Source organism: Antechinus flavipes, chromosome X, assembly GCF_016432865.1.
Source record: "Antechinus flavipes isolate AdamAnt ecotype Samford, QLD, Australia chromosome X, AdamAnt_v2, whole genome shotgun sequence".
NCBI classification, from domain to species: Eukaryota; Metazoa; Chordata; class Mammalia; order Dasyuromorphia; family Dasyuridae; genus Antechinus; species Antechinus flavipes.
In genome coordinates, this window is record NC_067404.1 from 78,343,427 (window position 1) to 78,370,287 (window position 26,861).

General features: G+C 46.2%; 1 protein-coding gene across 4 annotated transcripts in view; it reads right to left on the reverse strand.

The window, feature by feature from the left end:
* HTR2C (5-hydroxytryptamine receptor 2C) overlaps positions 1-26,861 on the reverse strand; it is a 169,115-nt gene that overhangs the window by 20,466 nt on the left and 121,788 nt on the right. For all 4 annotated transcript variants that reach the window (XM_051968230.1, XM_051968232.1, XM_051968229.1 and 1 more), the window contains one exon: positions 5,768-5,829. The gene's annotated coding sequence lies outside the window, so the exon portion shown is untranslated. The remainder of the gene's footprint in view (positions 1-5,767; positions 5,830-26,861) is intronic.

Genomic DNA, 26,861 nt, shown 5'->3' on the forward strand with positions numbered 1-26,861 from the left:
AGGGAAAGAAGGGATAGAAGAGGCGACACAGAGGGAAAGAAGTGATGGAGACAAGACAGAGATGGAGGGGAGAAAGATGAGATGGAGGGGAGAGAGGAGGGGGGACACAACGAGGGAAAGAAGTGATAGAGATAAGACAGAGATAGAGGGGAGAAAGATGAGATAGAAGGGGGGACAGAGAGGGAAAGAAGGGATAGAGGGGAGAAAGATGAGATAGAAAAGACGACAGAGAGGGAAATAAGTGATGGAGTTAGAGAGGAGAGAGTAGATAGAGGGGAGACAGAGATGAAGGGGGGACTCAGAGAGGGAAAGAAGTGATGGGAGGTAGGAGAGAGTAGGTAGAGGGGAGAAAGAGGGAAAGATGAGTTATAGGGGGGCAAAAAGAGGGAAAGAAGGGACAAAGAGGGGAGAAAGATGAGAGGGGGCGACAGAGGGAAAGAAGGGATGGAGACAAGACAGAGATGGAGGGGAGAAAGATGAGTTAGAGAGAAGGGGGGACACAGAGGGAAAGAAGGGACAAAGAGGGGAGAAAGATGAGATAGAGGGGGCAAAAGAGAGGGAAAGAAGTGATAGAAGGGATGGAATTAGAGAATAGATAGAGGAGGGAAAGAAGGGATAGAGTTAGAGAGTAGATAGAGGGGAGAAAGAGGGAAAGATGAGTTATAGGGGAGACACAAAGAGGGAAAGAGGACAAAGAGGGGAGAAAGATGAGATAGAAGAGGGGACAGAGAGAGGAAAACATGAGTTAGAGTGGAGAGAGTAGATAGAGGGGACACAAAGAGGGAAAGAAGTGATAAAAACAAGACAGGGGAGAAAGGGAAAGCTGAGTTAGAGAGGAGAGAGGAGGGGAGAGAGAAGGGATAGAAGGGACAGAGACAAGACAGAGATAGAGGGGAGAAAGATGAGATAGAAGGGGTGACAGAGAGAGGGGAGAAAGATAGGGAAAGATGAGTTAGAGAGGAGGGGAGAGAGAAGGGGGGACACAGCGAGGGAAAGAAGTGATAAAGACAAGACAGAGATAAAGGGGAGAAAGATGAGATAGCAGGGGGGGACAGAGAGGAAAGAAGGGATAGAGACAAGACAGAGATAGAGGGATAGAAGGGACACAGAGGGAAAGAAGTGATGGAATTAGAGAGTAGATAGAGGGGAGAAAGATGAGATAGAAGGGGGAACAGAGAGGGATAGAAGGGATGGAGTTAGAGAGGAGATAGAGGAGAGAAAGAAGGTGGGACAGAGAGGGAAAGAAGTGATAAAGACAAGACAGAGATAGAGGGGAGAAAGATGAAATAGAAAGGGGGACACAGAGATAGAAGAGGGGACAGAGAGAGGAAAAGATGAGTTAGAGAGGAGAGAGTAGATAGAGGGGACACAAAGAGGGAAAGAAGTGATAAAAACAAGACAGGGGAGAAAGATGAGATAGCAGGGGCGACAGAGAGGGGAGAAAGGGAAAGCTGAGTTAGAGAGGAGAGAGGAGGGGAGAGAGAAGGGATAGAAGGGACAGAGACAAGACAGAGATAGAGGGGAGAAAGAAGGGATAGAGTTAGAGAGTAGATAGAGGGGAGAAAGATGAGATAGAAGGAGTGACCGAGAGGGAAAGAAGGGATGGAATTAGAGAGTAGATAAAGGAAGGAAAGAAGTGATAGAAGGGATAGAGAAAGGGAGACAGAGATAGAGGAAAGAAGGGATGGAGTTAGAGAGGAGATAGAGGAGAGAAAGATGAGATAGAATGGCGACAGAGAGGGAAAGAAGGGATGGAGTTAGGAGATAGAGGAGAGAAAGAAGGTGGGACAGAGAGAGGGAAAGAAGGGATAGAGGGAAGACAGAGACAGAGGGGAGAAAGATGAGATAGAATGGCGACAGAGAGGGAAAGAAGGGATGGAGTTAGGAGATAGAGGAGAGAAAGAAGGTGGGACAGAGAGAGGGAAAGAAGGGATAGAGAAGGGGAGACAGAGGGAAAGAAGAGATGGAGTTAGAGAGGAGATTGGGGGGACACAGAGAGAGAAAGAAGGGATAGAGTTAGTAGATAGAAGAGGGAAAGAAGGGATAGAAGGGACACAGACAAGACAGAGATAGAGGGGAGAAAGATGAGATAGAAGGGGTGACAGAGAGAGGGGAGAAAGAAAGGGAAAGATGAGTTAGAGAGGAGGGGAGAGAGAAGGGGGGACACAGAGAGGGAAAGAAGTGATAAAGACAAGACAGAGATAGAGGGGAGAAAGATGAGATAGAATGGGGACAGAGAGGAAAGAAGGGATGGAGTTAGGAGATAGAGGAGAGAAAGAAGGTGGTAAAGAGAGAGGGAAAGAAGGGATAGAGGGAAGACAGAGATAGAGGGGAGAAAGATGAGATAGAAGGAGTGACAGAGAGGGAAGAAGGGATAAAGACAAGACAGAGATAGAGGGGAGAAAGATGAGATAGAAGGGGGACAGAGGGAAAGAAGGGATGGAGTTAGAGAGGAGATAGAGGAGAGAAAGAAGGTGGTAAAGAGAGAGGGAAAGAAGGGATAGAGGGAAGACAGAGATAGAGGGGAGAAAGATGAGATAGAAGGAGTGACAGAGAGGGAAAGAAGGGATAGAGGGAAGACAGAGACAGAGGGGAGAAAGATGAAATAGAAGGGGGAACAGAGAGAGGAAAAGATGAGTTAGAGAGGAGAGAGCAGGGGAGATACAGAGAAAGAAAGAAGTGATAGAGGGGAGAAAGACAGGGAAAGATGAGACAGGGAGAGAAAAGGGGGGGACAGAGATAGAAGAGAGAAGGAAAGAACTAGGAAGAGATAAGGGAGTGACAGGTAGTAAAGATGAAAGAGGGGAGAAAAGAAAGAGAAAGATGAGACAGAAGGGAGACAGAGATGATAGAGGGAAGGGAGAAAGGAAGGGAAAGATTACACAGAGATAGAGGAGAGAAGAAAAGAAACAGAGAAAAGTGGGAGACACAGATAAGAAATGGGAAAGGGAGAGATGAAGTGGAAATGGATGATAGAAAAGTAAAGAGGTAATAGAAGGGAGATGGAAAGGAAAGAAATGGGTGGAGGAGAGAAAGAAATAGAGAGATGGAGGGGGAAAATAGGGGATAAAAAAATATGAGAGAGAAGGAAATGGACAGATGAGAAAAGGAAAGGGAGAGATGAAGGGGGATAGAGAAGAGAAAGATGAGTTGAAAGGGACACTGAGATAGAGGAGGGGTCAGAAAGAAACAGGGGGAGATGATGCACAAGGGAGACAGAGGAGTGATGGGAAGGAACAAAATGGGGAGAAAGGGAAAGATGAAATAGAAGGGAGAGATGAAGCAGAAAGGGATGAGAGAGGGAAGAAACAGATACATGAGAGAAAGAAAGGGAAAAATGAGAGAGGAAGGAAATAGAAGGAAAGAAACCGGGAGAGATGAAGTGGAAAGAGGTGATAGAAGGGAGAAGGAATGAAGGAAAGAAATGGGGAGGGGAGGAGAAAGAAAGGAAACGACGAGACAGAGTTAGAAGGGAGACACAGAAGGAGAGATGAAGGGGAAGAAGTGTTAGAGGGGGAGAAAGAAAGATGAGAGAGAAGATAGACTGAGAGCTCCTAAAGGTCTCATTTTCACTACCAGGGAAGCTTCCAGGGGGCTTGGAAACTTAAGACCTCTGGGCTCCGGGCCTTCTGGGTCTGCTCTAAAGAGAGCTTTGGGACTTCAGATCCTTCAGCATCTCCAGGATCCTTTATCTTACTTCCCAAGAAAGCTAGCTGTCATGAGATCCCGCGGAAGGAAGCCGTTTTGTGTCTGTGCTGTCCTCTGTCACTGAATTCTCCCCCAGACCTGACTTACTGACTCTAAGCTTCCAGTCCCGTGGCCACCGTGAGCAGGGCCTGGCACGTAGCAGGAGTCTCTAGGAATGTCTACACTTGATCGCCTATCCCCTACACCCACTTAATTCACTTCAGTTTTAGGAGCAGAATTGACAAGGGTCTCTCTCTGAAAGGGCCAAGGAGCCAGAACGAGCACTGCAAAACAGCACTGCCTGATTCATGGCTCCGAGGACTAGTCTATGTGAGACTATGGCCCATGCGACAAGTCACAGGTACACGCAGGCCTGCTGCCCCATTTTCTTGCCTGTTCTACTCTCGTATTCATTTCTGCTTCCTTGCTTGGTCCATTTCAGCAGGAGCAGCAACAAGGGTATGGGCACAAGCACCGAACCCTTGGAGAAGCAGGAACAACAGAACTCTTTGGACTTGAAGGGGGAACCTGAGCATCAGAATACCCCACAAGCTAGTTGTCCAGCCGTTTTTCCTCGAGGCGATCTGTGTCACCTCGTTGTGACTGAAATCACCGCCCCACTGAGTCCTCAAAGGGAGTATAGCTGCCCACCGTGGCCCAGCACCTCTCTGTGGGTTCGTGGGCTCTAGGTGAACTAGGGCAACATTGGAGCCAAGCGTGACTGGTGAGCCAATGCAAGGTCCCCTTCTGAGGATGGGATATTTGTATTTGTCCTCAGTACTTAAAGTTGGTCAGACCTCCAAGGTGGGAGGCAGACCCAGTGGGCCATCCAGCCTTCTCTGTTAGCCCAGCTCTGAAAGCACATGGAGACTCCTTTGTGCTGAGCTTTTTCCTGGGAGCAGATCATGTGCTTCCCCAGGCTGCTTGACTCCTGGGTCTCAAGGGATGGGGGAAAGAATTCTTGCCACTAATGAACACTGGAAACTTTGTTCAATCCCATCTTAAGCTCTAATTAAATGGCAGAGCAGGGCATCGAGCTCTGCCGTAGCTCATGATTAGGTTCTACATTTATATCGGACTTCAGATTTGCAACATATTGGATGATGCTCTCCCACTGAGTACATGGAGACGAGGTAAAAATGGAAGCCGGTCCTTGCTTCCCTGAAAGGGGATGTACTTTAGAGACCCACCATCACCTCATTGTAAATCCTCAGCTTGCTGAAAGAGCCAAAGGCCATTTAGCCAAGTCTCCAAAAATATGAGGCGTTGGTGTGATAAAAAAAAAAAACTCTCGAGGGGGATTTCTCCCCTTACTTCCAAATATCCTAACCAGGGAGTTGGGAGGAAACAGAGATCAGGTTGACCTCTATTCACCGCAGTCCCCCAGATGTTCCTAGAGACGCCTGCTACGTGCTAGGCCCTGCTCACGGTGGCCATGGGACTGGAAGCTTAGAGTCAGTAAAGTCAGGTCTGGGGGCGAATTAAGTGACAGAGGACAGCACAGACACAAAAGACTCAGTCGTCACGGCTTTCTTCTGCGGGATCTCAAGACAACTTTCTTGGGAAGTAAGATAAAGGATCCCAGAGATGCCAAAGGATGCTAAGGGTAGCACTCCTACTGAGTGCATGGAGACAAGGTGAAATTGGAAGCCAGTCCTCACCTCCCTGAAAGGAGATGTATTTTAAACAAACCATCACCACCTCATAGTAAGCGTAGGGAATAGGAGGTCAAGTATTGTGTGGGCCAGCATGCCATTTCTTAAAATGAAAAGGAAGAGAGTTGTGGGAGGGAGGAACTGGCACCAGGTTCCCACTTGCTCCTGATTACTTAGAGAGCTTAAGTCAGCCCTACTTCACCTGTCCCATCCGGTCAAAATAAAGCCCTTGGCTGGTACCAACTCTGATGAGTCTGGGGAGGAGAATTTGGAAAACTGAGCAAAACTCATTCTCAGAGGACCACTCCCTGACCAGCTAAGCATGCTGGATGACGATTTGGGACCTTTAGCGCTCTCGCTGAATCCACAGTTGGGCAGAACCAGAGTGAAAAAGAGAATCTCAAGAGAGAAGGCAACGGACTTACCAGCAGGCGTGGAGCGGCAGGCAATGGTAGAGCCTTCTTTGTCCAGACCCAGGTGAAGAGGTCTGGGGAGAAAACAAAGATACACATTTCTATATTATATGTGTGTATGTGTCTGTGTGTGTATATATATATATATCTATACAAACATATATATATATATATACATATATATACATACATACATACATATACATATTTCAATATTCAAAGATACAGATTTCAATTATAATAGAGGCTCAATCATTACATTAAACACAAGTATAATTTGTAGCTACGTTGTCTGACTCATTTCCTGTAGTACTCCATACTACTTGTTTTTGGCGGGGCAAGCAATTGGGGTCTAAATGACTTGTCCAGTGTCACAAAGCTATTAAGAGTCTGAGGCCATATTAGAACTTAGGGCCTCCTGGCTCCAGGGACATCAAGAGACACAGAGACTGTCCAATCAATGGTTATCAGTGGGATCAAAGGCCCGTGGAAATCACTGCGTCTCAAATACATGATGCTGGCATTGATTTCAGTCGGTGGAGGGAGCCCAAAACATGGTTACCGATGATAAATGTCTGTCTTTGTTGGTGGGGGAGCAGTGAGAAGCAAAAGCTGAGGGACAAGGTCATTTGGAGAGTAACCTGTTGAGTCATTGCCCAGAGTAAGAAGAGGTGAAGAGCCTCTGAATTGGGGGAACCCTGCTTGTTCTTTATCTACATAGTTGGGGTCCGGGGGAGAAGGTTTGTCTGTGGTGGAAAGTTGGGCAGTTAGGGAAATGAAACACCTGGTCTCGGAACCAAGTGGGTGATCAGCGCGCAGGCCCATTGAAAAGAAGCGTCCCAGCCTATTGAGAAGATTTCAAGTCTCCCACCACATGTCGGATTAGGGATCCCTCTACAGAGATACCTGTCGGCTTGCCAATATAAAGGGTGAATCGAGTTGGAGACACTGACCAAAGACCCACTGGTAGCAGCTCGGATTCAGAAAGCCAGCCTGCCTGAATAAGCACCAAGAAGTAGGGTGCTACATTTTGCTATGTCCAAATCCAGGAGCACTGAGATACGACAATGGGGATGGCAAGCCTTAGCTTATTCTTTCTAATTCCTCACGGTCCTCAAGGTTCCAGGGAACATTCTGGACTAATTAATGCCAGGCTACCTCCACTGCGGTAATCCCCATTTCCCTCATTAGGAATAACATTTGAGCACCTCAGAGGTAGGCAGCCATCATGGAGCTTAGATAGAGCATCAAAGACTCAGATGACAGGTTCGGTGACCTCCTGGGACCCTGTCTCGATGGGGAGGAGAGCAGACCTGGAGAGCACTCCGTGCAACTGACCTTCACAATATCCAATACAAACAAGACACAGGGCGACATGAGCCCCCTCGGGATAAACAGACACACCACTGGGAAATGTCAATCTTGAGTCATCTGTATTCTCTCTAGCTGCCTCCTGAGCACTCCCTAAGAGCTCAGAGAAAAGCACTGACCCCGGAAGAGAAATATGACCATCAGGCCCAGCATTTAAAGCCCTGGTCCCAGTTCAGACGGACAAAGCCATCTCTCCGTGTTCATCCAGGAAGAACCTTTGCCGACGGTGTGAAAATTTGAATCAATTTCAAAAATGTAAGGAAGGAAATAAGAGTTCCTCACGAATTATCATCAGCATGTCTTTAGGGAGGCTCCAGATAGAAAATAGTGAGGAAGTAGGGAAAGAAAGCACTCGGGCTAGTGTGGGAACCATCCGCACTGGCAACAGCAGGTACTCCGTGGGTTGGCTGGACGGTGGGGTTTGCCAGCAAGTGCCCAGGCGGCTCAACAACTAAGTCTCACCATTTGGGACATTCTGAGGATGGCGTGCAAGTGTGCCGAGCGTGGAGAGCCTCAGCAAAGCCCTTGTCATTCCATTTCAGAATCAGCTAATATAAGACCACTGAGCTGCTAGTCTTTTCTTACGCTTTGGGGAGCTGAAGGAGTTTATCCGTTAAGAAGCTCTGGCTTCGGCCCTCAAGGCAGTGCCTTCCAACTAGCAAGAGATATCCCTGGTCGGGAACTGTACCCACTCTTAAGAGTCACTGCCCTTATCTTCCTGTTCTTACTTCTACCTTATTAATAGACTAAAGAAATGAAGCACTTGCAGACACAGGCTGTTTTAGAATAAGGAACAGCCAGCAGTCCTGCAGGGGAGAGAATGCTGGGTGTGGAATCGGGGAGACATTCTCATGAGTTCAAAACTGGCCTCAGACACCAGCTACATAACTCAATTTCACCCTGTTTGTCTCAGTTTCCTCATCTGTAAAACGAGCTGGAAGAGGAAATGGCTAACCACTCTGTTAACTCTGCTGAGAAAACCCCGATTGAACTGAAGAAGAATCGACTCGAGGCAACGATTTCACAAAGACCAAAAGCCACCTAGAGTTCTGGGCCTGTGTGGGCGCTGAGCAATGGAAGGGATCCCCCAGATCCAACGAACACGATTGTGACTTATCTACAGTTCTTTTTCAATCAAAGTGGGACTCACACTTAGTAATGCTGTGGGGAGGGGCAATAAAAGGCTGATTATTTGTATATTTGCCTTGCACTGGCTTCTGCCTTCACCATACTTCATACTTGTCCCCGATCCCCAGACTACATTTCCTGTCATAAGCTCCAACCTGAAAATGCCGGGGTGCGGGGAGTGGTTGGGGATGAACTCACCTCTAGGCTGCCCCTTGGAGTGGGAGGCAGGCCATCTTCGAGCTTCCCATTTTAAGTAATTATTCTTGCTACCGAGAGTGAAAGGGAGGTTTCTCTGAATGGTGATGGCCCCCTCACGTTTTCGCTGCCTTGAGACAAAGCCCCGGAAGGCCTGCCATTTGTCACGACCAGAGTTTTAATTAATTTGTGGTCACCGGTTCCACAAAGCAGACACAGAGCCTTCTGTCACTCCCCAATCCAATGTCACATTGCAGACTCAATTGAATGTCCGGATAACTGTGGAGCGCCTTCCCCCACCCCTCCTACCATCTAAAGCAGATGGCAAAACTTCAGCCTAGTTGATTTCTTCAGATCGATTTCCCCTAATGTAAATCTGGGGCCATGCTAAGCAATCTGGGAACCCCGGGCAATCTGGCAATGAATAATAAGTAAGGTCCAATTAATACGGCGACTATTTATCAGCTCTGACATTGCCAGGGAGGGTCTCATCTGAATTTTAGCTCCAGAGGACATAGGAGTCTGGCTCCTTCCAACCTGGCTCATAAAGTGACCTTGGGAAATATTGGGAGCCTGCCTCTAATCTTTGGCCTGGCCTTGGCTGGCAAGCTCTTGCCTGACATCTGGGAGGTGAAGGCAATTTTATCACCATCCAGGGGTGGCTCTCCCCTCCCCACCTCCTCCACCGTTTCACTCGTTTCAGGATCCAGATTAGAATTATGAACGCACTCAGAGACCTCGGGTGAAAACCGTCTCTGTGACCCTCGGTCCAATGGCACTGACAAAAGCAGACACTCTCCCTGGATGTTTACTGAGAGTTTGCCTTTTTTGCTTGGAAAAGCCAAGAAGCCATGGGATTTGGACCGGGTCTCAAAAGCTGTCAGCAAACATGTTATTATGTGCTGAGACAGCTCTATTTCCTACTGTTGTAGGGCATTAAGTAATGCCGGTTATCTTTACCACCTCATTCTTGGAGGAGAAAGGTTCCCTGTGGTTGTATTGTTCTCCTGGGATCCTGAACCCAAATTTCCTGCTGGAAATCTGTGTGATTCATGATTCCACAGCATTTTTTAAAATGGCTTCATTTCATTCTTGTACTTTCATCTCGCAGTGATAAGCTGAAGTCCCTGACCTTGAATGGAAACTCAATAGGATAAAATGGAGTAGATTCTATAGAGCTTTGGGGAAATTTTGATCCTGAAATTGGACAAACTGTCTAGAAGTCCACGATGGGAGAATTAATCAACTCAAATGGGTGTCGTGCAGTAGAAACGACAAACATAAAAGGGGAGCACAATTCAAAATCATAGACTCTTTGGAGGAAGGGGTTCGGTCACGCGATAGACCATTAAGGGAAAGCGGAAAGCAGGATCGTCGCATTTCAAGGTAATGATATAAAAATACCATCCTGTGCACAAAACACATGTGGACACAGAGCAGAAGCTAGCACCGTTCACGTGTCATGCTCTTACCCTGCCTCACTTCTGTAAATCCCTGTTCATTGATACCCAGGAAGGAAGAGTCTGGCAGCCAAATAACTCCTGGTCTTGGGCTGGACATGGCCTGTGTCTTAAATGTGGCCCATAGGCTACGTCTCGAGAGCCCACACTGCCGCCACCATGTGAGATGCTATCCGTAAAGCATTCAGAAGAGTGGGCTGTCTGCAGAAGGCATTTTATCCCTTCCCTCTTCTGTCCCTAATCTCGCAGCCTGCCAGGGTGCCAAAAGATGGGCCACACAAGAACAGGCTTCATTGGGGAGCCCAGTTCCCTTGCTAAGGGCTCCCGAGATGCCAAAGGGAACCGAACTGGACCTCTTTCCCTTTGGCCAAACTGTGCTATGGGTTCTGCCCTTACTCTTCCTCACCTGGAAGCTGTACTCCTAAGAGTTCGGAACCCTGAGGCAAAAGTCTAAAGAGGAAATGGGTAGAACAGCCAGTCCAGAATGGGGTGTAGGGGTTCTTACAGGCCATGGGAGCAGCAACTTGGGCAGGGAAACCAAAAGAAGCAGATGATGGGCAAGGGGAAGGCAGTGAGCTACAGGCACAGCACTATGCTGTGAGGAGGGGCCCGTGTGCCTGAATCTCAGGTCAACCACCACCCATTCTTTTGGATCCTGCTGCCCCCTTGCTTCTGTACGAGTTCTGAAAAGCAAAGCTAAGCCAGGAGTGCATTTTCTCCTGGGGACTCCTTCTAGCCTGCAATTCCTCCCACCACTTCCCCTCCTTTCCCCCAGGGGAATGCTGCCTTTTTGACAAAAATGTTTTTTCCCTTGTGTGTGTGCCCCCGAGTACGTGTGAGTATGTACATGGTAAGGCTCTTCTGAGCAGGCAGGATGAAATCATTTCCCCTAACCTAAGTCTTCATTTTAGCTCCAAAATGGCCATCTAGCTGCGGCCCTGGGGCAGTGAAGCCTGTTGGTACTGGAATACATAGGAGACTCAGATGTTCTCCTCCTCCCCCTGCTTTTAATTAAAAAAAACCCATCATTACAAACCCAGACCACTATATCAATGAGCACCCCAAGGTAAATGGGCTATCTGGCAATCAGGCAAACTCGGGGGCTAAAGAGAAAGCTTTGTGCCCACAGCTCCACCGTTCCTCCACGGCACACTGAATGGGCCTCGCCACATTAGGCAATTTGTCCAGGGGATTTCTATTTGACCCCCACACAGCACTCAGGAGAGACATCTCGCTCCACTGCCCAAATGGTTTTCTGACATGGCTCCCTCTGTGATTTGCATATGCCCTTATTAATGCCATTAGCATTGTTAGTCGAAATCCTCACTGTGATTTCATTGTCCTCGGTGGCCCCTCGGCAAATGAAGAAAGGCTAATAATGTGCTTTTAAATTGGTCTTGCATGAAAAATGGAATTCATTTCTGCCTCCTGAACCAGCTCTTGATTTCCAAATCCATTCTATAACAGCTACATTTGGCCCCCTGAAGGAGGAGGGCCGCCTCATTCCCACCCAGGAATATAGCATCCTGCCCTTGGAAGTTGGAGAAATTTAAATTTGAGATGAGATGAGAAGTGGGGTAAGAGCTGAATTGTGACTCCAATACCATGCCCAGTGTCCCTTTCACTGTCACTCGCTTCCCTTGATCACCCTCTCCTTCTTTTAAGGAAAAAAGTTGCCCAACAAGTAGGAAAATGCCGGGGCAATTGCCACTCTGAGGACCCTTGTCTCCACTTGCCTAGAAGACTTCCTGGCTACTGCCCTCTGGGATGGGTTGACCAAAATAACTCCGTTGCCAGCCAACAGACTCTCCCTAAACAGTGAGAGACACAACAGATGCGTCAATGGAGCAGGAGAAGGTAAAGTGATGGCGTCGTTCTACCTCTCATTTGAATAAAAAACTCCAGTGACTTTCCAGAGCTGTCAAACAGAACCTTTTATAAGTACTGGCTTCATTTGCTTTTCACTTTTCAAGGGAGAAATGAGTTGCCCACAAGTGACAGGCACAGCTTTCAGCAATAGCTGGTACTGATTTCCATTAAAAAAAAAAAAAGACAAGTGACATTTTCTCCATCTTCTCGGCACTATTTGACACTGTTGATCACCCTCTCCTACTGAATATTCTTTCCTCTGGAGTTTTTTCATGGCACTCTTTTTATCCTGGTTCTCTTCTTAAATATCTGCTCATTCCTTTTCAATCAATCCCCTTAATTCATTTGTCACTAGGTCCCCCTCACTAACCGTGGGCCTTCCACGGGGCTCTGCGCTGGGCCCAAATTTTTCTCTCTATGCTATCTATGACTTGGTGATCTCCTAAGTTCTCAGGAGTTTAGCCGAAATTAGGCTGATCATCTCCAGGCCTATATTCTGGCCCTAACCTCTCTCCTCTGTTCTAATCCTGAAGGACATCTCGACAGGTTAGTGTTTCTCCTAGGGGATCCCAGCTTCCTTTTCTTCCCCAGCCTGTCCCTGGAATCATATGCTCTTTCAAAATCAAAGCAGGACTTAGTTGAATATTTAAGACTTACTTAACACATGTAACTATCCCCCAAAGAGGCCTGGGCTAATAAAGCCAGGACCCTATTACCACGAGAGGAACTAGGAGTTGGAAAAGCTGCTCAACAAAAGAGTTGCTCTCTTTAATTAAATAAATTAGAAGGGCAAGGCAATAACTAACTCATCTTCATGAATGTGTTAAGACACCCTCTAAGGCAATGATGCTTGGACACCAGTGATTCATCAATTAACATCTGCCCAGTTATTTGGTGACCAAAACCCCACTCTTCTTTCACCACAGGATTTAATGCCAAGAGCACTCTACAGTCACAATCAGTGAATGGCCACAGCAGGGAGCTGCTATCTTAGTTTAGGCCCACCTCTGTCCTGTACCAGAGGACTTAAGTTTAACCATTCTCTGGCAAGAGAAAGGGAAGGGCAATCAGAGCAACTGGTGAAGGGACAAGGAGAAATGGGGAGATTTCTCTGCTACATGGGTTTCAGTAAACTTAGCGTTTCCTGAGATGGGAAAGGAAAAAGTGAAACATGAGAACAAATAACAAACACCAAAGCGATGTGAGGGAAAAAAATCAAAGCAGTCCAGCTTTCTAGGGCACCTATCCCCTTATTCAAGGAAGGAATGGCTCTCTGATGTATGTGAGAACATACATTAGGGGCCCCATCCCTTCTGAGGGGACTGGTGGAGAGAAAACCTAGCTATTGGCTAGATACCTCTGACCAAGGTCCTGAAAGAGTGCTGTTCCGCAGGTCGGAGCTCTAGCTCCCATTTGCAGCCCTGTGTTCCTAGGCTCTGCAGGGAAAGTGTGTAGGCTCCTTCATTCCCCCTTCAAGGACTGTACTCTGCATCTGCATGGGAGTAGGACACTCTTGAGGGGAGACATTCTCCCTCACTACAGCAGACCTAAGATTCCCTACTTCCTTCACCATGGGAGGGGTAGAGACCAGTGGACTTGAAGCTAGGAAGTCCTTAGGTGGGTGGTGTGATTCTGGGCAGATGATGTCACTTTCCTGAGCCTCAGTTCCCTCATATGGAAAACGGGGATGATAATGACACCTATCTTAGAAGACCAATGAAAGGATCAGATAAGATAAAATGTGATTATGAGTGCAAAATGCTTTGCAGATTTTAAAGCACAATGTACATTTTAGTTATTATTATTTTCAGGGAGATGGCAAGCAGCCCCCTCATTTTTTCAAAACCAATGATTTCCTGTTGGACATCCATTGGTTCATTTCCCTCAAAGCATTTCCTGGTTAGATTACAAGCCTCTTCTGATCTCGAAGTTCTGGATAGTATGTAACAGTGCCTCAAAGTTTTCCACATCTTTTTCCTTTCCCAGGATGAGTTAGACTTAATCCTCATTTATATCTCCCCTAACACATGCCGAATTAGTGAAACAGATACTAATGATGCAAAGAAAGTTGGAAATCCCCAGTGGGAAGAATGATAGATGCTGTCAACGAGGAGCCTAATCCTTTGAATTCACAAAAATCTCACCGCATGAGATTCTGAGCTAGGAATTCCACCAAGGCCCTGATTTTTACATGTCTTGCTCTGACACAAGCATCAAGGTGCTTCAGGCACTCATTTTCCTAAGGGAAGATTTATTTAAAAGGCAAAATTCTCTCATGCACAAAACAGAGCCTAAGAGTCATCACGAGATAGATAAATGGATTTTTAAAGTCACCTTCTAAGAGCCTCATCTCCTACTCCAAAGAACTGAGTTTGGGATTAGAGTAGGTTGCCTCCTAAGTGTACAGCTTGGCTAGTACCAACTACCGAACTTAAGCCATAGGCAACCATTAATTTTTTCTAACTACTCATCTCTATTGACATCCAGTACTTTGCTTAGGAAAAGTGAAGAGGCAGAGAAAGCTTAATGGCACTGGACTAATGAAGTATTTGGAATACACGAGAAGAAGTGTGGTAACAGTTTCCCTAGGCAATTCATTTTAGAAGATTTCACTCAGACTCCACCCAAATCAACATCTTCAGACAGGAACCAGTGATTTTATGATCGCTCATTACCCAGGCATCCTCGGGCCTCTCTAATATGACAAATGTATGTACTGATTGCAGCTCGGAAATGATTGGATCTCTACGAATTTCAAGAGTAGCAAGTCATCGCATCTAATCATGCTAACAACTATAACATTTTCTCAGGAAATAGCATTACAAAACAGCTTTTGTCCATAGATGATTAATCGGATGAGAAATTTGGAAAACATTAATGAAGGGCTAAATACTCTGTCTCAAGCTAAGCAACTATATTGCAGTGGCTTTTTAAACTAGGCTCCTAATCCGTACTTAATTAATAAAAGCTTAATGCACAGTAAAAGATTATATTATTTAGTCTTTAAAATGAAATGCTTTTCCCCCAGGCCCAAGGCCACCTCATTGGAACATCGACATCTTATGCTGTTTTAAAGCACCATCTAGAACTATAGAATGACCTTTGTGGGCAAACATTAAATTTGCTAAAAGGTATGGTATGAGGTGAATTTTTGCTCCACCCATAAAAGGGGATTTAGACCCAGATTTAGAGCTAGAAGGGACCTCAGAATTCCATTTTACAGAGAAGGAAACTGAGGCCTAGAGAGTAAAACTGACTTTAAAATCAAGGTAACCTAGCCAGGCGGAGGAGCCTGGACTTGAAATATGACCAAAGGGTCAATTTTTTAGGCTTTCCCTATTCTGGGCCAACACATATAACAATCCCCTCACTCTGTAGATGTTAGATGAAGTGATCTGGTCATTTCATTGACATTTGACAAGTAGTGCTATTTTTGAACTCAATTTTTAAAATAGCTAATTCATTTTTATCAGGGTTATTTTTATAAAGGGAGCTGGCTGTGGTCCCTTTGTGGTACAAAGCCACATCTTCAAAGTACCATAGTGAAGACAAATACAATCCTCCCACCTCCGTTCCCATTTTTGTAAATTTGGTATTTTTACAAAAATGCTGTAATACTTTATATGCCAAAAAAGCATTCACACTTATTCTTGGGGTGTTTTTAAATAGTCTGATGAAAGTAGAAATTATCTGTTTTCTTTTTAGAGTGGGGAAAAAATCTCCCTCTTCCAAGAAATAACTGGTCCAAGAGAAAGAGGAACTGCCGCTAAATAAAAATAACGGTTTTCCAATTTTCCTGAGGCAAACGAGTAAGGAGTCTCCTGTTAGAACACACCTGGCTTCTAAATCAAAAGCGGAAGCAGATTCTAAAACATCGCTTTCCTCTTGAAAGGATGGTTTCATTTCAGGAGTGAAGTGGCACTTTGGCAAGAAGGATCGTCTCGGCTCTCCCTCTGCCCCCCGTTTGACTCTTGCCCTGGGGTTTTTTAAAGAAATAACTCGGGTCTAAGATCTGCAAATAACATCTGGCTTCTGCAATCATTGGGCTTGTCTGAGGCAATCATTTCACCAACAAAACCCAACATCGCAATTCCAAGACGAGGGAGCCGGAGGCTTTGACAACAACAGATGGAGGCAGAATCGGGCTGCACGGGACACCCCATGGAAATGACAAATGAAGCCATTTGGTTGTTTTGTGTGGCCTTTGTGCTAATGGCACCTTAACAGAAAGTGTGCTGTGCTAGCACTGGATTTGGAGGCAGGGGACCTGGTGAAATGGGCCCTGGAGATTTCCTTCCTGGGTATACTTTATATAGGATCATTTTCCTTCTTTGAGCCTCAATTTTCTCCTACAGAAAATGAAGGGGTGACATTACATAGTTTCCATGTGCCTTTCACCTCAAAAAAGCTTTAATCTGATAATCCTAATACTAATAGCACTGTCCAAGAGTCACTTTTCTCAATGCTAAGGAATGAATCGCCAAAGAACAGCTTTCTTGGGAACCCTGAGCAGATGCCTGGACCCACTTTCTGGGAGCAACTGAGCCCACTGAGGACAAAGAATAAGGCTTTCATCTTGTCACACAGAATACCTGTCTAATCCTTACTGTTCAGTCATTTTTCAGTCACAGCTGACTCTTCGTGACTCCTTTGGGGGTTTTCTTGGCAAAGTTTCTGGCATACTTTGCCATTTTCTTCTCCACCTCATTTTACAGGTGGGGAAACTAAGGCGACTGCTTAAATGACTCGCCCAAGGTCACACGGCTAGTATCTGAGATCAGTTTTGAGCTCATGAAGATGAATCTTGCTGACTCTAGGCCCAGTGCTGCCCCATGTATAGGCTATACATAAACCAAATCCACATGGAGGATTTTAAGTTTCTACAGAAGTTTCTAAGAATCTACAGTTTCTGTAGATTCTGGCTACTGACAGCAGCAGGAGCGTGCTGTGTAATTTGCCCTTTTAGAACCTGAGGGCTAGCTAATATGATCATGAGAGTAATGAGGAGAAAATAATGGTCATCCCAGACCACCTCTCTATCAAGATGGAGCTTCGGAAATCACCTCATTTCTCCCGTTGATTTCTTCTGCCGCGGAGCTAACCTTAGCGCAGACAGTATCAGTATAATGGGGACTACAGAACATGCAAACAGGCCGCCAGGCTGCCTGAGAGATGCTGTCAGTTGACTAGGGAGCTTACAGATTCAGAAAAGGATGAAAGGAAAGACAAATCTAATCCACAGGGGGCACTCTAGTACTTTGGCACAGAAACATTCAGAAGAATCTTCACATTTGGCACCCAAGTGGCCAAAGGAAGGACTCAATTTTGCATTTTTTTTAGCATCCCAGGGTCGGAAACCTTCCTAGAGTCTCCTTTGGGAATCAGCAGCCTTATTCCTCCAGGATCCCTCCTCCTCGACTCTCTATTTGGCAGCAACTAACCACTGAGGATAAAGGCTCTGATAAAGAAGAGTAAGGGCACTAGTGGGACAGAACCTCTCATCTTCCCATGAAAGCCCTAGGACCTTCCTGGGGACTCCTCTGGGGAAACGCTCCCCTCACCAAATGAGCGCCCTATCTGTTGAAAAGTACAATTACATTTTCCAACCAAATTGGAAGCTCAGTGGGTGAACAAGGAAAATTTCTCAGCTCAATGAGTTTAGGCATATACATGGGTCTCAGGCTTCTGAGATTTCTGTCACTTGGATGGGGGCGATCAAACAACCCTAAGTGGTCAGAAAGGAGAGGGATCTATCCAAGGTGCCCTACGTGTCTCTGGTTCTGCTCTTATTGTCAGCCTGGAACCGTACTGTCCTGTTCCACGACAGTGGCTAATGCTGGGCAAGCCCAGTCCCCTTTCTAGGCCTTGTGCTTATCCTCTCAGCCAGAAAAAACAGAAAAGCCACAGATTTAACTACTACAAATCAGACACAGATGATGAAAAAGCACACCAAAATGTTATTCCTTGGAGGACTCGGGAGAAAGTGGATTTTCCCCTAAACCCTATTACGTAAGCGTTAAGTTAAAATTGCCAGTAATTAACTGCTTATTGGACATAACTTGGAGAAGAGGGCTCCTTTGAGGGTGTGTCTTAATGCTATGAACGTTATGTATCTGAGAAGACCCAACCTGATGCCGTAGTTAGGTTTTTCCCTCCATCTCAGCTAGGCAGTTCCATTGGTGCCCCCAGGCCTCTCTGCTGCTGATTATGAACATTTGCACTGAACATGATATAGGCCCATGGGCTGAGAGCTGGAAGGGAGCTTGGAGGATCTTCAGAGCTAAAGACACACAGGGAAGTGAACAGCAAAGGTGAGATTTGAGTCTCTGAGCCCTGGGCCGGGGCTCTTTCCACTAGACCATGCCACTTAGGCCAATGTAGAGTCCACCCTGGAGGGTAAAGTTGTGGCAGGAAATAGGATCTTGCCCAATCGATGAAAAGGAAGCTCCTTTCCAGCTCATAAAACCTATACACTTAAAGAATACACAATGGGCCTGCAATTTCATTCTGGTGGTGATTTTTCCATCCTATTAGTGGACAGAGCTCATTCCCTAAAATCTTCAGGAATTTCCCAAAGCACACAGAAGTGAAATGACTTGCTGAGGTTCACATAGCCAGTATCAGAAGGGGACTGGAATTCAGATCTCCCGAGCCTCTGGCCATACTTCATCTTCCAAGTTTCATGCCCGATTCTAAGTTAGAAACTGCAAAACAACTAAAAGCACATCACTACTTTTCCATGGCGACTTTCAGCAGAGATGCTAATGCCTGTCTTTGGGACACTGGACCAAGCTTTGTCCCAGTAGGGTCCAGGGCAGGTACCATAGGCAACTATGAGCTCTTCTGTGCAGAAGGCACCAAGAGACTACTCTGTTCAGTTTCTCCCTTCATAGAACACGCTGATAGAACATAGCCCATGGAGGGCAAGTTTGACAGGCCCATCCAAGAAGAGCTTGGGGTCCAATTGCCAAATCTAAGGCTGGGGTTCATATAATACCAGTAGAGGCGGGTTTTTGTTTCCTGAAATCATTATCGATAGTTGTTATGGCCTGAGATTCCTTTAATATATCCTTTTATGGAATATTGTGCTTTTTGAATGCTTCTGGTCAATTTGCATATATTATTTGCCTAATTAAGTGATTTTAATCCCTATAGAATTTAACCTACCAACTAATCTTATGCATAATTTTCTTTTGGTGATTATTCCTTTAGCTTTCATTCTTGGCACAATAATTAGGAAAGTACTTGGTTATTAGCAGTGGCTTTAGAACTAGTAATTAACCATTGCTTCATCAAAGGGGACAACAACTCTCTTTTTGTCCACTGAGGCAGCTAATTCGATTTACCTTCTCTTTTGGCCCCGATTTACCTATGCACTATGTAACCAACAACGAGAGCCCACGAGACTGCTCTCATCGGTTCCCTTGGCCCCATGGCACAGCCTCACAGCTCCATGTTGGACTTTAATTTAGCGTACTCTGCATTTCTCAAGGGGCTATTGGGAGCTAGATGCTGGGGAATGAGTGGCCCCACTAAACTAGAGCCCAGCAATTGCATTTAAGAGTCCCAGTGGTCTAGGCCAAAGGCCCTCGGACTCGAGGGCAGAAGACCCCAGGTTTGAATCTTGGTTGTCACGCTTACTGACAGTTTGATCCTAAACACATTTCTTAATCTCTCTGGGCCTGTTTCCTCATCCTTAAATGGGGGAAATAGTACCTGTAATACCTTTCCAATCAGATCACTATGAGCACTTAATTTGCAAACCTGAAGCATTAAATATCAGCAAAATGTGATAAAATATCACATTTTGTTAACTTGGAGATTTTCGTTAGAGAGACAAGCAAGTATAGTGAGAAATGCACAGCACCTGACCCATTATTTACTCAACCTGTGAGGATGAACAAAGCACATCCTCACTCTGGGTCTTCGTCTTCCCATTTGGAAAGAGAGGAAAGGGTTTTTTTCCCTTGTGTGTGGCCCGTGACTGTTTATTCTTATACTAGTGGACCTGGAGAGAGGAACTTTGGGGAAAGCAAAGTTGGTTCTTCCTCAATTTAGGCCCCTAAAATAAAACCCACTGCTGGAATTCTAGGAGTGTAAAGATAAAATCAGAAGCAATTGCTTTCTCCAAGGATTTGATTACAAAGGTCTCTTTATATTCATGTCTGAATCCCAGACTAGAAAACCCGACTAGACAGAGAAGGATTCTGTTCTAGGAGGGGCTATTCCCATCGTGTGGTCATTGCTACAGTCACAGCTCAGAGAAATATGGGATGAGGCTGCAAAGAATAAAGGGATTCAAAAGTTGGGAAGACATATAGGTAACAAGAATGTGCTTTGGGAGGTCGGGGGAAGGGGGAGAGAGGTTGGCTTTTGTGTACTCGGGTCACGCCAAGTGGTTGTTTGTAGGAATCGGACTCGGTGTGCCCTTGGAAACAGGGCTTTCAGGTCGGTAGGATAATGTCTACTTAACAAAGCATTCGTTACCAAGATGCAAGCCTGGGCTGTAACAGATCTAGCCTTCTTATCTCAGTTCTACCCAGTGCTAGCTGGGGAACCACTGACTGAACACTTTTCTCATTTATATTTAATAATACTTGGACTATCTGCCTCATTGGAATTTGAGTAAGGATCAAATGAAAATGCGCACATAGGATTGTGCTAATCATAAAGGAATATCCATTACTGTTATTTTTGTTTAAATATGTGTCCTGCTCATTGAGGCAGAATTAATTAATAATTACCCTTTTTTTCTATGGTTCTAAATTAAACTGCAAATTTTTGAAGGCAGGGAACATATGATATTTCATTTATTTCTGCACCCCACAGCACCCCGCATTGTGTCCTGCACTCAGAAAATATCCACGGCTATGACCCTCCTGATCGACCACCAGTCCAAGCCAACAGCGGATATTCAAACGGATAGTTTCTTTGTTAATTCTGTCCCATTTTGCTATTTCTCTGCTCTGTTGCCACCTCTCTCTGCTTTCTCTTGCTATGTGAAAGCCTTACGGAAATCTCTAAGGACAGCTTGGTGTGGGTGGAAATCGGGCCTTCTCTCTGTCAGCTTCCTGAGACAGTGGATTCTCTTAATTAGCAAAGTTCAGAGCTTTCTTACTGCTTATGTAACGTCAGTGCATTATCGCGAGCTGAATGCTAGCTGAGTGGTCTGTGGGCAGCCGATGAGTTAAATCTGGCCGGGGCCAAAGGGAAGTCACTCCTACAGCTTGGGAGCTACAGTCAGTTAAATGCAGCAAGTCGTGTGCATCTACATGTCTGTGACTGGCTTGAAACCCAACTCAGCCCAAAGGAAAAAATAATCACACGTTGCCTTGTTTCAAAGGAGGGCAAGGGCCAAGTTAATCATGTAAATATGTTAATATATTATGAATTTAGAGGGCCAGAGCGAGAGGATGGGCTAGGCCCGGTGCCTTGAAAGAAATTAGGCCAGACTGCAAAGAAAAGAGGCTGTGGGCGATTCAGTATTAATTAAACTCGAAAACACCTTCCAACTGGTGTTTTTCTGGGCTCCCAACGCTTACTGTTATAAGGCATGGGAGTTAAGTGTGAATAAAGACTGGTAGGTGAAAAAAAATGCTGAAGCCTGAGGCTTCTAGAAGCCAATGGTTTGTCTGTGTCTCACCCCCTAGCCTCATTGGTACAGGAGCACCATAGCGTGTGAAGCGTGGGCCTGGACTCAGGAAGATGAGTTCGGATCTGGCCTCAGACATTAGCTGTGCGACCCTGGGCAAGTCACTTCACCCTGTTTGGCTCGGTTTCCTTTTCTATAAAAGGAGCTGAAGAAGAAAATGGCAATCCACTCCATTATCTCCACCAAGAAGACCTCAACAAATATGGTCATGGAGAGTTGGGGATTCTCTTTTTGCTAGTTGGGCCAGCAAGCTTCTGGAGTGGAAGCAGTTTCGCTTGTCACCCAACTGATAAATATTAGAGCCCTTCAGGCTTCCAGGCCGATGTTTACTCTTTGGTCTACCCTCTTCTGCCCTTTCACTAAAGGATGCTTAGTTGAAAGAAAACTTTCACAGTCATAGTCACAGAATGGTTTATGGAGATGAGAAATAGAAGGGCTCCTCAGAAGACAGAGGGATCCGGGTGAGGGCTCACTGAAAGAACTAAGAAAGACACCCAAACGGACATTGATCAAGCTGGGTTCCAGGCCTAGATTTGCCTCAGATGACGCAATGGACTTGAGGCGAGGGATCATTTTCTCTTCAGTCACATGGGGCTCATAATGGCTAGCCAAACTAGCTCACAGGCCTGTGATGAGGGGGTGCTCCAAGGGTAAATGTCTGCTGGCAGTCCTGTGATCAAGTTCACCGTCACCCACCTGAGTCCACATCTAAATGTCACTGAATGTGTTTAAGCAATCTATCAGTTGGGAAGGCAGATACAGGGCCAGTGTCAAAGGAAGAAGCCGTCATTAGAATCCGTAGCGGGACTCTCTCCTCCAGTAGGAGGTTGGAGTCTCATTCTTTGGACTGCCCTGACAGGACAGTCTGTCCTGTAATAGGGAACGATGGAATGACCAACTACTAGGAAATGCCGACCGTTCCCCTACCTCCCGATAACTGCAGAAGGGGGCCTTGCCACAAAGCAGTATGCTGCGGAGCATCTGAGTGGAGGGAAGAGGGAGATAATGGCAAGCTTTGTTTTCCCAAATTTAAGATGCCTTGAGCACTGTTTGCCAGATCTCATTGGTTTAGACTAATTTAATACAAATCTCATTAACTTATCAACAGCCATGTGCTCCAATTCATTAAAAATCATCATGGGTTTGCAGAAATGTGAGTAAAGGTCAAAGTGTGAAGAGAATCATTTCAAGAATTTAGCAAAATCAATCTCCTGCTTGTTACTTTGTCTTAGAATTCATTATTCAGCAACAGATTCTTTTTTCATCTTGCAAACTGCTATTAAGTCCCTTGGGGCGGCTGCATGGTATCACTGTATGGGCCAACACAGCTCATTTCTATAGCCAGGTTGCAGCCCAAATGCCCTGCATTTCTACCTCACGGCCTCCAGATGCATCATAAAATCAGGAAGGGCAGCAGGAGCAGGTGTACAGTAACCCAGGTTTACCTTCAGCTACAAGCAGGACTTACTGCAGAGGCAGTTGCCTTCCTCCCCCTTCCAGTAATGGTCCCAATGACCAGCAGGCACTTTAGCTGGGAAATTACTAAGCAGAATAAGCCAGTCACAAACCAATAGCTTCGGGGCAAGCAAACTTGGTGGAGAACGGGCTGGCAGATACCCAGTGGCACCTTTCCCCTTCCTTTACTTGGACTACTGAAAAGACCAAGGATTTCCTTTAAAGGATGGGTAAAGGAGATCATCAGCATATATGGATTTAGAACCAGGTGGGGGGAACCTAGAACCCATCTAGTCCAATGTTCTTCTGACAGAGCTGATAACTGGAGGAGGACAGAAAGTAGAAGGAGCTCCTTTACCTCCAGCTTCATATACCTTCTAAAGCTTTAACTGGGGCTGGCTTCCAGCACCGTCTAAAATTCAAGACCATCCAGTCACCCAGCAGCAAGAATGGACTTCACCTATCGGGACACTGTCCCCATATGTATTTGATCAGGGGACCTCATACGCTCTTCCTTCTCATTACTTGCCATTCTCCTTCTTTGGTATTTGATCCCCATCACCACACCATTGCACAAGCTGCTGTCCTCCCATGTCTGGAACACCCTGTCTTTGCCCTTCTACATTTTGCAGTCTCTGCCTCCCTTTGTCAGTTAAGGTGCCAGCTCCACCACAGAATCTGTCTCAATCTCCCATGATCTTCATTATGTATACTTCACTCATCTGTGTACCTACCACATCCTTTCCCCTTTTGCCCCATCTCACATAGACTACAACTTTTGAGAGCACGTACTGCTTTTCATCTTGTGCAGAGAACAGGGTTATACACTTAGTAGGTGCATATCTGCCCAGTTGGCAGCTAGGTGACTCAGTGGATAAAGCTCTGGGCTTGGAGTCCAGAAGACCTGAATTCAGATTTGGCCTCAGCCAACTCCTAGCTGTGTGATCCTGGACAACTCACTTGATCCTATTTGCCTCAGTTTCCTCATCTGTAAAATGAGCCAGAGAAGGAAATGGTCAACTACTCCAATGACTTTGTCAAGAAAATCCCAAAGAGTTGGACGTGACTGACCAACAACAATCTGTCCGACCGGCCCAAGCAGGAGCAGGGTAAGAGGTGGGGGAGGGAGGGGCAGGCTCATGGTAGAAAGAAGCAATAAATGAACAGAAACAAGGCTAGGCCAAGGCTAAATCAGGGAGATGGATGATTAGAAAAGCAAGAGAATCCCATCTCTCAGGGGTGCCTCAGTTTCTGTCGAAAGACCCCCAAACACACACATATCTCTGCCCATTTTTAACTCAAAGACTCGTTCCCGGTAGTTTTGCCTCACTGTTTGGAACTCAAAAGGGGCATTTTACATATCAAGTTGTACTTTCTGAACTCCCGATCATGTTTCTTCTTGCACTTGGCCCTGGGAGAACTTCCTTAGCTGGGGGGCAAGACTTCTGGGAGCTGGTACATAAACATGCAGCATTTCATTGGTCACTTTTCCACTACGATCTGGAACCTAGCACAGGCTTTTCATCGGGCTGTGTGATGCCAGTCCTAGGCAAGGACGGTTTCCTCCCTGCTCTCCATTATGATATGGTCTTTCTTCCCATAGAAAAAGCTAAATATAATTGACCAAGTTACTCCTCCCTCCCACCTCTCTTCAATAATTCTCCCCAACAGAGCTAAAAGGCTTTTAGAAGTTTTCTTTGCTTTTCTGTTTTACTGTGTTGTGGATCTGAAGGGACCTGAAGTGCTCTTCTGATTCAGAGGCATATGAGTCAGTGGCAACCTTTTCATTTCAGGAGTTTTAAAAAGAAATGGTGATGAGATATGTTTGGGTGAGATTCATTCTTCATTCTCGCTAAGCAGACTGCAGGACAAGTCCTTCAGTCTCTCAGTCTCTGTCTCCGCCTCTCCCATTTCCTTATCCCCCCTTCCCTCTGTCTTCTTTCTCTTATCTCTCTGCTCCCTCCTCACACTGTCTGTCCTCTCTCCCTTTCTCTCTGTCCTCCACTTCCCTTTGTCTTTTTTGCTCTCCACTTCTGTCACTCCCTTTCCCTTGGTCTCTCCCTTTCATTGTTCCTCTAACTCTTGCCACTTCCCTCCATCTATCTCTCTCTCTCTCTCTCTCTCTCTCTCTCTCTCTCTCTCTCTCTCTCTCTCTCTCTCTCTCTAACCTTCTGACCACCACTATCCCCATTTGTAAAGAATCAAGGCCAGCAACTTCCAAGTACTTTTTGTCCCACTAATGATGTCACTACTCTGAGGAATGGGCGTGTGGGAGGCCACAATGGAGCGCATTAGTGTCTTTAACGTCCCGTCACTCCAATAGTGACAAGAGCCATGATACAGTCATGCAAAGGGGTCAGGACTCACGCTGAACACAGAGGGAGGCCGGGTACACTCAATGCAACCTCATTAACACCCAAGCATGGTGTCCTGTGAGCCATACGGAACCAGGGACAACTTTTGTTTGGGGCTAAAATGCTCCAGATGCTACCAATTAGGGGTAAAAGAGGGAAGATAACACCCTTTCTCATGGCCACAGAGGCAATGGATAGAGTGCTAGACTCCAGCCGCGGGACAGAGCAAGTTCAAATCCTTCCTTGGCTATTTTCTGACTTGATCATGCCAGCAGATCACCTCTCTTCCTCCTCCTCAGGCCAGCCCATTGACCTCTCTGAACATCTCTTTCCTCCTCTGTAAAATAACTATCCCTAATTCCCAGAGTTCAAATGAAGCCATGTGTATGGAGTGCTGCACAAACTTTCAAGTATGATCTCAAGCGGGTTGTGACCTGCAGTCAGAGACCTTGGGGTTCAATCTTGGCTCAGCCCCATCTCCCCATCTCTGAGCAGGTCTCTTCCCCATTTGGACCCTCACTTTTCTTCTCTGTAAAATCGGGAGGCCGGGCCAGATGGCTGGGCAAGGACTCAGGCCAAAGCACTGCTTCCTTCGGGGGACTTCACAAGGGCGGGGACATTTTGGGAATTCATGTGTGAGGCTTAACTGCAGGCCAGCCATGAAGGCCATCCTCCTCACCTCCAGAAGCCTGATGTCATTCGTCTGAGCCTGAGAAATGGTCACTCTTGCCAAGAACATGATTCATTCAGTTGCAGCTCAAATGCTTCCCTTTGGCAGACTCAATCTGGGAAGTTCAGAGAACACTGTGGGGGAATGACACTGAAATCCACCACCATCCTACACTTGTGTCCCCCAAGGGACCAATGAACAGAGAGAAAATGCCCTGGGATGATCTGCCAGCTCCAATGGCCTCCATCCTTCCTTGCAAATCCCATCGTCAGATGTGGTAAACAGGCCCCCAAAATTTCCTAAGGGGTCACATTGTTTTGGGTGCCTTCAGACCACCTGATAGGATAGTCATTTTCCAGAAGTGTTTAGAAAAAGTGTCGCTCGTGACAGCACTGGGATTGCTAGGGGGAGCAAGGAGAATATGGGCAGGGGCTTTCATTCCTGCAACATCAGACCCTTAGAGATGTCAGGGAACTTAGAGGTCCTCAAGTCGTTTTACGGAAGGGGAAATAGAGGTTCAGAGAAGGCAAGTAATTTACCCAAGATCACATGGTCATCAGCTGACAGTGCCAGGATTTACGATCAGGTTTTCCAGATGGAAACCCAATAACCTTTCCACTGCAGCCTCTTACCATCCCCAAAGTCATCCCCACAATGAATGCCAATAGTAGCTCCTAATGAACCCGGGATTTCACTAGGGTGGAGACTGCCTCCACCAATACAGAGACAATTTCATCATAAGGAGCCATCTTAGCAAGCTGCGAGAGGGCACCCGAGAGGAGGGGACTTGCTCAGAGCCAGCAGATTAAGACTGGTGCACCCGTTTCCTCCCTCCACTTTGCCAGGATGCTTCAGAGAGAGGCTGGGGCCAGAAGCAGCCTATTTAAGCAGAGGCCCTGTTATATCCTGATTGGGGCTTGAGTCCTTTCCCTGCCACTATGTTGTCTGCCTT